The sequence below is a fragment of the Ictidomys tridecemlineatus genome, chromosome 11 (assembly GCF_052094955.1).
Source record: "Ictidomys tridecemlineatus isolate mIctTri1 chromosome 11, mIctTri1.hap1, whole genome shotgun sequence".
In the NCBI taxonomy this organism is placed as follows: domain Eukaryota; kingdom Metazoa; phylum Chordata; class Mammalia; order Rodentia; family Sciuridae; genus Ictidomys; species Ictidomys tridecemlineatus.
The window spans coordinates 116,544,152-116,554,481 of NC_135487.1; the positions used below are offsets into that span (position 1 = coordinate 116,544,152).

General features: G+C 69.2%; 12 non-coding genes across 12 annotated transcripts; 4 read left to right on the forward strand and 8 right to left on the reverse strand.

Moving 5' to 3' along the window:
- Positions 1-1,293: 1,293 nt before the first annotated feature.
- On the reverse strand, positions 1,294-1,365 carry Trnae-cuc (transfer RNA glutamic acid (anticodon CUC)). The gene has a single exon. It is a non-coding gene; the product is annotated as a tRNA-Glu (tRNA).
- Positions 1,366-1,724: 359 nt separating this feature from the next.
- Positions 1,725-1,796, reverse strand: Trnag-ucc (transfer RNA glycine (anticodon UCC)). Its single transcript has one exon. It is a non-coding gene; the product is annotated as a tRNA-Gly (tRNA).
- Positions 1,797-2,281: 485 nt separating this feature from the next.
- Positions 2,282-2,353, reverse strand: Trnad-guc (transfer RNA aspartic acid (anticodon GUC)). The gene has a single exon. It is a non-coding gene; the product is annotated as a tRNA-Asp (tRNA).
- A 523-nt stretch (positions 2,354-2,876) lies between these two features.
- On the forward strand, positions 2,877-2,959 carry Trnal-cag (transfer RNA leucine (anticodon CAG)). Its single transcript has one exon. It is a non-coding gene; the product is annotated as a tRNA-Leu (tRNA).
- Positions 2,960-3,815: 856 nt separating this feature from the next.
- On the forward strand, positions 3,816-3,886 carry Trnag-gcc (transfer RNA glycine (anticodon GCC)). The gene has a single exon. It is a non-coding gene; the product is annotated as a tRNA-Gly (tRNA).
- Positions 3,887-5,506: 1,620 nt separating this feature from the next.
- Trnae-cuc (transfer RNA glutamic acid (anticodon CUC)) lies at positions 5,507-5,578 on the reverse strand. Its single transcript has one exon. It is a non-coding gene; the product is annotated as a tRNA-Glu (tRNA).
- A 359-nt stretch (positions 5,579-5,937) lies between these two features.
- Trnag-ucc (transfer RNA glycine (anticodon UCC)) lies at positions 5,938-6,009 on the reverse strand. Its single transcript has one exon. It is a non-coding gene; the product is annotated as a tRNA-Gly (tRNA).
- Positions 6,010-6,491: 482 nt separating this feature from the next.
- Trnad-guc (transfer RNA aspartic acid (anticodon GUC)) lies at positions 6,492-6,563 on the reverse strand. Its single transcript has one exon. It is a non-coding gene; the product is annotated as a tRNA-Asp (tRNA).
- Positions 6,564-7,086: 523 nt separating this feature from the next.
- Trnal-cag (transfer RNA leucine (anticodon CAG)) lies at positions 7,087-7,169 on the forward strand. Its single transcript has one exon. It is a non-coding gene; the product is annotated as a tRNA-Leu (tRNA).
- An 856-nt stretch (positions 7,170-8,025) lies between these two features.
- Trnag-gcc (transfer RNA glycine (anticodon GCC)) lies at positions 8,026-8,096 on the forward strand. The gene has a single exon. It is a non-coding gene; the product is annotated as a tRNA-Gly (tRNA).
- Positions 8,097-9,719: 1,623 nt separating this feature from the next.
- Trnae-cuc (transfer RNA glutamic acid (anticodon CUC)) lies at positions 9,720-9,791 on the reverse strand. The gene has a single exon. It is a non-coding gene; the product is annotated as a tRNA-Glu (tRNA).
- Positions 9,792-10,150: 359 nt separating this feature from the next.
- Trnag-ucc (transfer RNA glycine (anticodon UCC)) lies at positions 10,151-10,222 on the reverse strand. Its single transcript has one exon. It is a non-coding gene; the product is annotated as a tRNA-Gly (tRNA).
- Between the last annotated feature and the right edge of the window lie 108 nt (positions 10,223-10,330).

A 10,330-nucleotide genomic window follows, 5' to 3' on the forward strand; every position in this document is an offset into this window, starting at 1 on the left:
CTGACTGAAAAGCCCTGACGCTGGCTTTACGCACGGCCCACACAACGTGTCCCGAGCCGCGCTGGGCAGAGAAGGGATCAAGAGCTGGGTGGATGGACCTGCGGCCGGGCAGGAGTGGGAAACTTGCCAGTCCAACCTAGTGTGTGTGTGGTGGTGGGCGTTCTCTGTTTGCTCCGGAGCCCTTGAGACGGAGGGGGGGGGAGGGGGTAGGGGGCCGCGGGACTCCTTTCACACCCAGGGTCGGCTACAAGTCTATCCCGAAACCCGTGAGTCGCCACCGGCTTCGGCCCGCCTGGCCCAAGGCGGTGGCCCGCCGCCGGCCTCCGCCGCTCTCTGCTCTGGCTCGCCGGGCCTCTCCGGATTCCTTTTCACGCCTGTCACTCCGGGGCAGCCTGACCCGGGTGTGGGCTCCCACCTGCTCTGCCGGCATCCCGGCCAAAGCCGCGGACACAGCTGGAGCGCAGACCCCAGTGGCGGCCGACCCGGTCGGAGGAGATCCCCCAGGACGGGGAGCAGTGATGTGTCAGGCGCCAGGCTTGGCCTCGCCCAAGCAGCTCTGAGGAGGAATCCAGAACCTCTCCGGGGCCAGACACAAGAGCCAGCGAGTGGGTTCCCAAACCCGGCTCCTTTCGCCGGCCATGAGCGCCCCCAGTCACTGCCTGAGCACACGGGGCAGCAACAGAGAGGGTTTGTCACTAGGGGGCCCAGGCGCACGAAGGAGCCGGGGGAAGACTCGAGTCTCGAGTCTCAGGTGCGCCCCCACCAGGATCGGGGAGTTAGTTCTGGGGATGCGCTCACGTTCAAAGCTGATTGCGGGCTCGCCGCAGAGCAGGAGACTCAGCAGGCGCGAGGCCTAGAGGGTTTCTGGAGCAACTAAGATCACCGGCTGTCGGAGCACGGCGTGCACCCGAGCGCGCGCTCGTGTGTGTGTGTGTGTGTGTGTGTGTGTGCGTGTGCGCGCGCGCGTGCGCGCACGCGCGTGTGCGCGTTCAGACTCCAGCGTAGGTGTGTCTTTGGGTGCTGGTGGTGGTGGTGCTGCTGGTCGTGGTGTACCCCCTGGCGGCCAGGGCCAGGAAGAACTGTCGCAAGCGGGCGACGGGCAAGGACGAGGGGAGAAAGTGAAAAGGCATAAACGTTGGGAGGGCTCAGAGTGGCAAGGATCAGTGAAGCTGGACGCCGCGTGTGGCGGGGGTCCATAAGGGTCGGCCTTCGGGACACGGATAGTGTTGTGAGCGAGCGGACCAAAGGCCTTGGCCAAAAGGGGAGAGAGAGGAGGAAGAAGAAAAGAAAGCCTTCCCTGACCGGGAATCGAACCCGGGCCGCGGCGGTGAGAGCGCCGAATCCTAACCACTAGACCACCAGGGAGCGTGGGGCTGCCTTCACCCCGCGCGTGCCATCTGGGGCCAGCGCCTCGGTCCCAAGGGCCGGGCGCTACCCGGGCACCTGGCGCGGTCCCCGTGGGTGTCCGTGGCTTCACATGGCAACCTGGTGCAGCCGCCCGCCACCGGCTGCCCCTTGATGCTCGGGGGCACCCTCAAAAGAATGCAATGCGCTCCTCCTTCCACCCCTCACCTCGCCCGGCCCAGCCTCGCCTGGGCTCCTTCCCCGCGTCCGCCCACCACCAGGAGGACGCGCGCACCCACAGGCATGCTACCTCCCACCGAGCCCGCCCTGCCAGAGCCAGGTCGGCCCGAGGCCCCGGCCTCGTCAAAAGGTCGACTCGCTGCGTTGGCCGGGAATCGAACCCGGGTCAACTGCTTGGAAGGCAGCTATGCTCACCACTATACCACCAACGCCACCCGGCCCAGAGAGCCTCTCCGCGCTGGCCCCGGGCTGCCGAGCGGCGCCCCGACGTCGTCGTGCCACCGCCGCCTCGTCTCCCGGCGAGGCCCTGAACCAGCGCTGCGGGGCGAGGCCTCGGCCGGCCGGCTCAGGGTCTTCTCCCCTCCAGCGACCCAGCCCGTGCACTTTGGCAGGGAACCCCTTTCCACACGCACTCGGGGCGCGGCCGTTGGTCTGTGGCGACAGAAGCTCCGGGCGAGGAGGAAGGCACGGATGCCTGGGGATGGGGATGGGGTGTAGACGGGGGACCGTGAGGACGGTGTGCCAGGTTCCAAGTGGCATCCTGCGCCCAACTGGAGAGCAGGGGGCGCCGAGGGCCGGCGGCGGCACGCAGAGCTAGAGGCCGGGGCGCAGTTGCGGCGGCGACCACCACCACCACCACCACCACCACCACCACCACCACCACCACCACCACCACCACCAAAAAGAGGGCGACTGCCTCCCCGTCGGGGAATCGAACCCCGGTCTCCCGCGTGACAGGCGGGGATACTCACCACTATACTAACGAGGACGGCGGCACCCGCCGTCGTGGCGCCGGTCCCCTCTCCGACGCCTAGCCCGGCCCCCTTGCCCCTGCCGGTCCACCGCCGGACGCCACGGAGGCACCCTCAAGGAGTTCCACACCACCTGGCCTTGGCCCTGGCCCTGGCCCTCGCCTTAGCCCACGCCCTGGCCCGGTGCCTGGTGCCCGGAGAACGACCCTGTGCGCTCTGCCGGCTTCCCACTGCGCGGGCATCCCAGTGTCGGTGTAAGCAGCGGGGGCCAGGGAGCTAGCGAGCACGGCGGCCGACAGGAGGAGGAGCACGATGCGCCGGGTGGGCTCCTGCCAGCACAGACGGTTAGTGGTACCTGGCCGGGCTCGGTGGGGGATGCGACCGCACCGATGCGCGGACTTGGCTCTCTCCCGGCCCGCCAGGCCCGTCCGTCCAGCGCGCGCGCCGACCGCCGGGCACGGCGCACCACCGAGCCAGCCAAGGACACCTGCGCCAACGCCGGGTCCCAGCCAGGCGAGCCGCCACGCGCTCAGGCCCGCCGTCAGGATGGCCGAGCGGTCTAAGGCGCTGCGTTCAGGTCGCAGTCTCCCCTGGAGGCGTGGGTTCGAATCCCACTCCTGACAGGCCCACCTTTTGGCTGCCGCGCGGGCCCTTTCCAGATCCCTCCCGTGGGCAAAATCCGCCCCTGGGCCCCCGCCCGCCCGTCGCCTATCTCTCTCGGCCCTGCAGAGGACCCCGTTCCCTTCGTGCCAGACTGTGGCATCCAGGCCCCTTCACTCCAGGGCCTTTCCAAACCACCCACGCCTGCCGGCCACTCCACAACACAGCAGTTCAGAGGTAGAGGCCTCTGATCGCCACGCACCGTGGGGTCACCGGGCCTGGCAAGACAGCCCAGCCCCCGGGACCATGGCCCTCGTGAGTGGCGGGGAGACAACCCTAGAACCGGATCCCCACCGGTGATGGCCGAGGAGCCCCGGCCACGGCCCTACCTGGGCGCGGCCACGAACCCCACGTGGGCAGCGGCTGCCTAAGGCCTGCCCACCACGTCGGTGCTGGTCGGGGCCCGCCTCACCCGACCGGGGCCCGGCCCCTGCGACCGGGACTTTGGGGGTGGACGGAGGCAGCCACCGAGCCACAGGTCCCCTGGCCTGATTGGGGTTCCCGTGAGGGCAAAGCCTGGACCGGCTCCTGGCTTCTTCAGGCGGCAGCGGACAAGGCGGTCTGGGGGGCCTGGGCTGGCCCGGCAGGTGCAGGGATCCGGAGCTTCGCGCCAGCGCCGCGCGGGGGGCACACGCACGCACGCACACACCCCGCCGGCGGCCGCGGCCGCATCCCCGGGGCCCCGGCAGGATGCCTGGAGCCTCTCCTTTAGGAACGGCCCATCCAGCCCCCAACCCTCCGTCCCGGTCCCAAGCAGCAGCTCCTCACCGGACGCGGTGACCACTGTCGGGCGGTTGCGTGGAGGCACCTGCCATCGGTGCATGGGTGGTTCAGTGGTAGAATTCTCGCCTGCCACGCGGGAGGCCCGGGTTCGATTCCCGGCCCATGCAGCACTCGGTCCCCTTTTGGTCCCGCAGCCCCGACGTCTAGGCCGCCGCTGTACACACCTCCCTGAGCCCGGACCCCACAGCCTGCGCTGCGCGCTCGCTCTGCCCTCGGGCGCCGCGGCGGCCGCTCCGGTGCCTCTCTGACCCTTCGTCCCGTGCAGGCCCCCTTCGCCCACCACCGTGCCAGACACCAGACTTCTCGGTGCTTCTCTCTCCCTTGCCGACTAGGGGACCCGTCCTCCTCGAGGGAAGTCGGGCCAGCCCGCAGATTGGTGCCCTTTGCCTGGGCTTCCCCTTGGAAGCCAAGCAAAGTTCCAGCTGCTACAGCACTGACTGAAAAGCCCTGACGCTGGCTTTACGCACGGCCCACACAACGTGTCCCGAGCCGCGCTGGGCAGAGAAGGGATCAAGAGCTGGGTGGATGGACCTGCGGCCGGGCAGGAGTGGGAAACTTGCCAGTCCAACCTAGTGTGTGTGTGGTGGTGGGCGTTCTCTGTTTGCTCCGGAGCCCTTGAGACGGAGGGGGGGGGGAGGGGGTAGGGGGCCGCGGGACTCCTTTCACACCCAGGGTCGGCTACAAGTCTATCCCGAAACCCGTGAGTCGCCACCGGCTTCGGCCCGCCTGGCCCAAGGCGGTGGCCCGCCGCCGGCCTCCGCCGCTCTCTGCTCTGGCTCGCCGGGCCTCTCCGGATTCCTTTTCACGCCTGTCACTCCGGGGCAGCCTGACCCGGGTGTGGGCTCCCACCTGCTCTGCCGGCATCCCGGCCAAAGCCGCGGACACAGCTGGAGCGCAGACCCCAGTGGCGGCCGACCCGGTCGGAGGAGATCCCCCAGGACGGGGAGCAGTGATGTGTCAGGCGCCAGGCTTGGCCTCGCCCAAGCAGCTCTGAGGAGGAATCCAGAACCTCTCCGGGGCCAGACACAAGAGCCAGCGAGTGGGTTCCCAAACCCGGCTCCTTTCGCCGGCCATGAGCGCCCCCAGTCACTGCCTGAGCACACGGGGCAGCAACAGAGAGGGTTTGTCACTAGGGGGCCCAGGCGCACGAAGGAGCCGGGGGAAGACTCGAGTCTCGAGTCTCAGGTGCGCCCCCACCAGGATCGGGGAGTTAGTTCTGGGGATGCGCTCACGTTCAAAGCTGATTGCGGGCTCGCCGCAGAGCAGGAGACTCAGCAGGCGCGAGGCCTAGAGGGTTTCTGGAGCAACTAAGATCACCGGCTGTCGGAGCACGGCGTGCACCCGAGCGCGCGCTCGTGTGTGTGTGTGTGTGTGTGTGTGTGTGTGTGTGCGCGCGCGCGTGCGCGCACGCGCGTGTGCGCGTTCAGACTCCAGCGTAGGTGTGTCTTTGGGTGCTGGTGGTGGTGGTGCTGCTGGTCGTGGTGTACCCCCTGGCGGCCAGGGCCAGGAAGAACTGTCGCAAGCGGGCGACGGGCAAGGACGAGGGGAGAAAGTGAAAAGGCATAAACGTTGGGAGGGCTCAGAGTGGCAAGGATCAGTGAAGCTGGACGCCGCGTGTGGCGGGGGTCCATAAGGGTCGGCCTTCGGGACACGGATAGTGTTGTGAGCGAGCGGACCAAAGGCCTTGGCCAAAAGGGGAGAGAGAGGAGGAAGAAGAAAAGAAAGCCTTCCCTGACCGGGAATCGAACCCGGGCCGCGGCGGTGAGAGCGCCGAATCCTAACCACTAGACCACCAGGGAGCGTGGGGCTGCCTTCACCCCGCGCGTGCCATCTGGGGCCAGCGCCTCGGTCCCAAGGGCCGGGCGCTACCCGGGCACCTGGCGCGGTCCCCGTGGGTGTCCGTGGCTTCACATGGCAACCTGGTGCAGCCGCCCGCCACCGGCTGCCCCTTGATGCTCGGGGGCACCCTCAAAAGAATGCAATGCGCTCCTCCTTCCACCCCTCACCTCGCCCGGCCCAGCCTCGCCTGGGCTCCTTCCCCGCGTCCGCCCACCACCAGGAGGACGCGCGCACTCACAGGCATGCTACCTCCCACCGAGCCCGCCCTGCCAGAGCCAGGTCGGCCCGAGGCCCCGGCCTCGTCAAAAGGTCGACTCGCTGCGTTGGCCGGGAATCGAACCCGGGTCAACTGCTTGGAAGGCAGCTATGCTCACCACTATACCACCAACGCCACCCGGCCCAGAGAGCCTCTCCGCGCTGGCCCCGGGCTGCCGAGCGGCGCCCCGACGTCGCCGTGCCACCGCCGCCTCGTCTCCCGGCGAGGCCCTGAACCAGCGCTGCGGGGCGAGGCCTCGGCCGGCCGGCTCAGGGTCTTCTCCCCTCCAGCGACCCAGCCCGTGCACTTTGGCAGGGAACCCCTTTCCACACGCACTCGGGGCGCGGCCGTTGGTCTGTGGCGACAGAAGCTCCGGGCGAGGAGGAAGGCACGGATGCCTGGGGATGGGGATGGGGTGTAGACGGGGGACCGTGAGGACGGTGTGCCAGGTTCCAAGTGGCATCCTGCGCCCAACTGGAGAGCAGGGGGCGCCGAGGGCCGGCGGCGGCACGCAGAGCTAGAGGCCGGGGCGCAGTTGCGGCGGCGGCGACCACCACCACCACCACCACCACCACCACCACCACCACCACCACCACCACCAAAAAGAGGGCGACTGCCTCCCCGTCGGGGAATCGAACCCCGGTCTCCCGCGTGACAGGCGGGGATACTCACCACTATACTAACGAGGACGGCGGCACCCGCCGTCGTGGCGCCGGTCCCCTCTCCGACGCCTAGCCCGGCCCCCTTGCCCCTGCCGGTCCACCGCCGGACGCCACGGAGGCACCCTCAAGGAGTTCCACACCACCTGGCCTTGGCCCTGGCCCTGGCCCTCGCCTTAGCCCACGCCCTGGCCCGGTGCCTGGTGCCCGGAGAACGACCCTGTGCGCTCTGCCGGCTTCCCACTGCGCGGGCATCCCAGTGTCGGTGTAAGCAGCGGGGGCCAGGGAGCTAGCGAGCACGGCGGCCGACAGGAGGAGGAGCACGATGCGCCGGGTGGGCTCCTGCCAGCACAGACGGTTAGTGGTACCTGGCCGGGCTCGGTGGGGGATGCGACCGCACCGATGCGCGGACTTGGCTCTCTCCCGGCCCGCCAGGCCCGTCCGTCCAGCGCGCGCGCCGACCGCCGGGCACGGCGCACCACCGAGCCAGCCAAGGACACCTGCGCCAACGCCGGGTCCCAGCCAGGCGAGCCGCCACGCGCTCAGGCCCGCCGTCAGGATGGCCGAGCGGTCTAAGGCGCTGCGTTCAGGTCGCAGTCTCCCCTGGAGGCGTGGGTTCGAATCCCACTCCTGACAGGCCCACCTTTTGGCTGCCGCGCGGGCCCTTTCCAGATCCCTCCCGTGGGCAAAATCCGCCCCTGGGCCCCCGCCCGCCCGTCGCCTATCTCTCTCGGCCCTGCAGAGGACCCCGTTCCCTTCGTGCCAGACTGTGGCATCCAGGCCCCTTCACTCCAGGGCCTTTCCAAACCACCCACGCCTGCCGGCCACTCCACAACACAGCAGTTCAGAGGTAGAGGCCTCTGATCGCCACGCACCGTGGGGTCACCGGGCCTGGCAAGACAGCCCAGCCCCCGGGACCATGGCCCTCGTGAGTGGCGGGGAGACAACCCTAGAACCGGATCCCCACCGGTGATGGCCGAGGAGCCCCGGCCACGGCCCTACCTGGGCGCGGCCACGAACCCCACGTGGGCAGCGGCTGCCTAAGGCCTGCCCACCACGTCGGTGCTGGTCGGGGCCCGCCTCACCCGACCGGGGCCCGGCCCCTGCGACCGGGACTTTGGGGGTGGACGGAGGCAGCCACCGAGCCACAGGTCCCCTGGCCTGATTGGGGTTCCCGTGAGGGCAAAGCCTGGACCGGCTCCTGGCTTCTTCAGGCGGCAGCGGACAAGGCGGTCTGGGGGGCCTGGGCTGGCCCGGCAGGTGCAGGGATCCGGAGCTTCGCGCCAGCGCCGCGCGGGGGGCACACGCACGCACGCACACACCCCGCCGGCGGCCGCGGCCGCATCCCCGGGGCCCCGGCAGGATGCCTGGAGCCTCTCCTTTAGGAACGGCCCATCCAGCCCCCAACCCTCCGTCCCGGTCCCAAGCAGCAGCTCCTCACCGGACGCGGTGACCACTGTCGGGCGGTTGCGTGGAGGCGCCTGCCATCGGTGCATGGGTGGTTCAGTGGTAGAATTCTCGCCTGCCACGCGGGAGGCCCGGGTTCGATTCCCGGCCCATGCAGCACTCGGTCCCCTTTTGGTCCCGCAGCCCCGACGTCTAGGCCGCCGCTGTACACACCTCCCTGAGCCCGGACCCCACAGCCTGCGCTGCGCGCTCGCTCTGCCCTCGGGCGCCGCGGCGGCCGCTCCGGTGCCTCTCTGACCCTTCGTCCCGTGCAGGCCCCCTTCGCCCACCACCGTGCCAGACACCAGACTTCTCGGTGCTTCTCTCTCCCTTGCCGACTAGGGGACCCGTCCTCCTCGAGGGAAGTCGGGCCAGCCCGCAGATTGGTGCCCTTTGCCTGGGCTTCCCCTTGGAAGCCAAGCAAAGTTCCAGCTGCTACAGCACTGACTGAAAAGCCCTGACGCTGGCTTTACGCACGGCCCACACAACGTGTCCCGAGCCGCGCTGGGCAGAGAAGGGATCAAGAGCTGGGTGGATGGACCTGCGGCCGGGCAGGAGTGGGAAACTTGCCAGTCCAACCTAGTGTGTGTGTGGTGGTGGGCGTTCTCTGTTTGCTCCGGAGCCCTTGAGACGGAGGGGGGGGGAGGGGGTAGGGGGCCGCGGGACTCCTTTCACACCCAGGGTCGGCTACAAGTCTATCCCGAAACCCGTGAGTCGCCACCGGCTTCGGCCCGCCTGGCCCAAGGCGGTGGCCCGCCGCCGGCCTCCGCCGCTCTCTGCTCTGGCTCGCCGGGCCTCTCCGGATTCCTTTTCACGCCTGTCACTCCGGGGCAGCCTGACCCGGGTGTGGGCTCCCACCTGCTCTGCCGGCATCCCGGCCAAAGCCGCGGACACAGCTGGAGCGCAGACCCCAGTGGCGGCCGACCCGGTCGGAGGAGATCCCCCAGGACGGGGAGCAGTGATGTGTCAGGCGCCAGGCTTGGCCTCGCCCAAGCAGCTCTGAGGAGGAATCCAGAACCTCTCCGGGGCCAGACACAAGAGCCAGCGAGTGGGTTCCCAAACCCGGCTCCTTTCGCCGGCCATGAGCGCCCCCAGTCACTGCCTGAGCACACGGGGCAGCAACAGAGAGGGTTTGTCACTAGGGGGCCCAGGCGCACGAAGGAGCCGGGGGAAGACTCGAGTCTCGAGTCTCAGGTGCGCCCCCACCAGGATCGGGGAGTTAGTTCTGGGGATGCGCTCACGTTCAAAGCTGATTGCGGGCTCGCCGCAGAGCAGGAGACTCAGCAGGCGCGAGGCCTAGAGGGTTTCTGGAGCAACTAAGATCACCGGCTGTCGGAGCACGGCGTGCACCCGAGCGCGCGCTCGTGTGTGTGTGTGTGTGTGTGTGTGTGTGTGTGTGTGTGCGCGCGCGCGTGCGCGCACGCGCGTGTGCGCGTTCAGACTCCAGCGTAGGTGTGTCTTTGGGTGCTGGTGGTGGTGGTGCTGCTGGTCGTGGTGTACCCCCTGGCGGCCAGGGCCAGGAAGAACTGTCGCAAGCGGGCGACGGGCAAGGACGAGGGGAGAAAGTGAAAAGGCATAAACGTTGGGAGGGCTCAGAGTGGCAAGGATCAGTGAAGCTGGACGCCGCGTGTGGCGGGGGTCCATAAGGGTCGGCCTTCGGGACACGGATAGTGTTGTGAGCGAGCGGACCAAAGGCCTTGGCCAAAAGGGGAGAGAGAGGAGGAAGAAGAAAAGAAAGCCTTCCCTGACCGGGAATCGAACCCGGGCCGCGGCGGTGAGAGCGCCGAATCCTAACCACTAGACCACCAGGGAGCGTGGGGATGCCTTCACCCCGCGCGTGCCATCTGGGGCCAGCGCCTCGGTCCCAAGGGCCGGGCGCTACCCGGGCACCTGGCGCGGTCCCCGTGGGTGTCCGTGGCTTCACATGGCAACCTGGTGCAGCCGCCCGCCACCGGCTGCCCCTTGATGCTCGGGGGCACCCTCAAAAGAATGCAATGCGCTCCTCCTTCCACCCCTCACCTCGCCCGGCCCAGCCTCGCCTGGGCTCCTTCCCCGCGTCCGCCCACCACCAGGAGGACGCGCGCACTCACAGGCATGCTACCTCCCACCGAGCCCGCCCTGCCAGAGCCAGGTCGGCCCGAGGCCCCGGCCTCGTCAAAAGGTCGACTCGCTGCGTTGGCCGGGAATCGAACCCGGGTCAACTGCTTGGAAGGCAGCTATGCTCACCACTATACCACCAACGCCACCCGGCCCAGAGAGCCTCTCCGCGCTGGCCCCGGGCTGCCGAGCGGCGCCCCGACGTCGCCGTGCCACCGCCGCCTCGTCTCCCGGCGAGGCCCTGAACCAGCGCT